This window comes from Cucurbita pepo, chromosome LG15 (genome assembly GCF_002806865.2).
Source record: "Cucurbita pepo subsp. pepo cultivar mu-cu-16 chromosome LG15, ASM280686v2, whole genome shotgun sequence".
Lineage (NCBI taxonomy): Eukaryota > Viridiplantae > Streptophyta > Magnoliopsida > Cucurbitales > Cucurbitaceae > Cucurbita > Cucurbita pepo.
This window is the reverse complement of record NC_036652.1, coordinates 5,987,324-5,990,009: the sequence shown is the minus strand read 5'-3', so window position 1 is coordinate 5,990,009 and position 2,686 is coordinate 5,987,324. Positions and strand designations below refer to the sequence as shown.

At 50.1% G+C, this 2,686-nt stretch overlaps 4 non-coding genes across 4 annotated transcripts; all 4 read left to right on the top strand.

Moving 5' to 3' along the window:
• The first annotated feature begins 66 nt into the window (after window positions 1–66).
• TRNAI-AAU lies at window positions 67–140 on the top strand. Its single transcript has one exon. It is a non-coding gene; the product is annotated as a tRNA-Ile (tRNA).
• A 223-nt stretch (window positions 141–363) lies between these two features.
• TRNAI-AAU lies at window positions 364–437 on the top strand. Its single transcript has one exon. It is a non-coding gene; the product is annotated as a tRNA-Ile (tRNA).
• A 42-nt stretch (window positions 438–479) lies between these two features.
• TRNAI-AAU lies at window positions 480–553 on the top strand. Its single transcript has one exon. It is a non-coding gene; the product is annotated as a tRNA-Ile (tRNA).
• A 125-nt stretch (window positions 554–678) lies between these two features.
• On the top strand, window positions 679–752 carry TRNAI-AAU. Its single transcript has one exon. It is a non-coding gene; the product is annotated as a tRNA-Ile (tRNA).
• The last annotated feature ends 1,934 nt before the right edge of the window (window positions 753–2,686 follow it).

Genomic DNA, 2,686 nt, shown 5'->3' with positions numbered 1-2,686 from the left:
TAGCTTTTTATATGAGCGTCGTGCTAATAACACGAAGGGCACAAGTTGAAGACTTGCATGCCAATTGGCCTATTAGCTCAATTGGTTAGAGCGTCGTGCTAATAACGCGAAGGTCGCAGGTTCAAAACCTGCATGGGCCATAGCTTTTTATATGAGCGTCGTACTAATAACACGAAGGGCCATAGCTTTGTTCAAAACCTGCACTTTTTATATGAGCGTCTAATAACACGAAGGGCACAAGTTGAAAAGACCGCATGCCAATTGGAGCTGAAGGTTGAAAAGACCGCATGCCAATTGGAGCTGAAGGTCAGGTTTCACGTGCTAATAACACAAGGGCACAAGTTGAAGACCTATATGCCAATTGGCATATTAGCTCAGTTGGTTAGAGCGTCGTGCTAATAACGCGAAGGTCGCAGGTTCGAAACCTGCATGGGCCATAGTTTTTTATATGACACAAGTTGAAGACATGCATGCCAATTGGCCTATTAGCTCAGTTGGTTAGAGCGTCGTGCTAATAACGCGAAGGTCGCAGGTTCGAAACCTGCATGGGCCATAGTTTTTTACATGAGCGTTTCGAACCGGCCCATGCAGGTTCGAAACCTGCATGGGCCATAACTTTTTATATGAGCGTCGTGCTAATAACACGAAGGGCACAAGTTGAAGACTTGCATGCCAATTGGCCTATTAGCTCAGTTGGTTAGAGCGTCGTGCTAATAACGCGAAGGTTGCAGGTTCGAAACCTGCATGGGCCATAGCGCAGGTTCGACTAATAACACGAAGGACACAAGGAAGGAACATGGGCGCTGCGAGGTTCGAAACCTGCAGGTTCGACTAATAACACGAAGGACACAAGGAAGGAACATGGGCGCTGCGAGGTTCGAAACCTGCAGGTTCGACTAATAACACGAAGGACACAAGGAAGGAACATGGGCGCTGCGAGGTTCGAAACCTGCAGGTTCGACTAATAACACGAAGGACACAAGGAAGGAACATGGGCGCTGCGAGGTTCGAAACCTGCAGGTTCGACTAATAACACGAAGGACACAAGGAAGGAACATGGGCGCTGCGAGGTTCGAAACCTGCAGGTTCGACTAATAACACGAAGGACACAAGGAAGGAACATGGGCGCTGCGAGGTTCGAAACCTGCAGGTTCGACTAATAACACGAAGGACACAAGGAAGGAACATGGGCGCTGCGAGGTTCGAAACCTGCAGGTTCGACTAATAACACGAAGGACACAAGGAAGGAACATGGGCGCTGCGAGGTTCGAAACCTGCAGGTTCGACTAATAACACGAAGGACACAAGGAAGGAACATGGGCGCTGCGAGGTTCGAAACCTGCAGGTTCGACTAATAACACGAAGGACACAAGGAAGGAACATGGGCGCTGCGAGGTTCGAAACCTGCAGGTTCGACTAATAACACGAAGGACACAAGGAAGGAACATGGGCGCTGCGAGGTTCGAAACCTGCAGGTTCGACTAATAACACGAAGGACACAAGGAAGGAACATGGGCGCTGCGAGGTTCGAAACCTGCAGGTTCGACTAATAACACGAAGGACACAAGGAAGGAACATGGGCGCTGCGAGGTTCGAAACCTGCAGGTTCGACTAATAACACGAAGGACACAAGGAAGGAACATGGGCGCTGCGAGGTTCGAAACCTGCAGGTTCGACTAATAACACGAAGGACACAAGGAAGGAACATGGGCGCTGCGAGGTTCGAAACCTGCAGGTTCGACTAATAACACGAAGGACACAAGGAAGGAACATGGGCGCTGCGAGGTTCGAAACCTGCAGGTTCGACTAATAACACGAAGGACACAAGGAAGGAACATGGGCGCTGCGAGGTTCGAAACCTGCAGGTTCGACTAATAACACGAAGGACACAAGGAAGGAACATGGGCGCTGCGAGGTTCGAAACCTGCAGGTTCGACTAATAACACGAAGGACACAAGGAAGGAACATGGGCGCTGCGAGGTTCGAAACCTGCAGGTTCGACTAATAACACGAAGGACACAAGGAAGGAACATGGGCGCTGCGAGGTTCGAAACCTGCAGGTTCGACTAATAACACGAAGGACACAAGGAAGGAACATGGGCGCTGCGAGGTTCGAAACCTGCAGGTTCGACTAATAACACGAAGGACACAAGGAAGGAACATGGGCGCTGCGAGGTTCGAAACCTGCAGGTTCGACTAATAACACGAAGGACACAAGGAAGGAACATGGGCGCTGCGAGGTTCGAAACCTGCAGGTTCGACTAATAACACGAAGGACACAAGGAAGGAACATGGGCGCTGCGAGGTTCGAAACCTGCAGGTTCGACTAATAACACGAAGGACACAAGGAAGGAACATGGGCGCTGCGAGGTTCGAAACCTGCAGGTTCGACTAATAACACGAAGGACACAAGGAAGGAACATGGGCGCTGCGAGGTTCGAAACCTGCAGGTTCGACTAATAACACGAAGGACACAAGGAAGGAACATGGGCGCTGCGAGGTTCGAAACCTGCAGGTTTGACTAATAACACGAAGGACATTATAAGGACATAAGGACACAAGGAAGGAACATGGACCTTTTATAAGGACACAAGGAAGGAACATGGACCTTTTATAAGGACACAGGGAAGGAACATGGGCGCTGCGAGGTTCGAAACCTGCAGGTTCGACTAATAACACGAAGGAC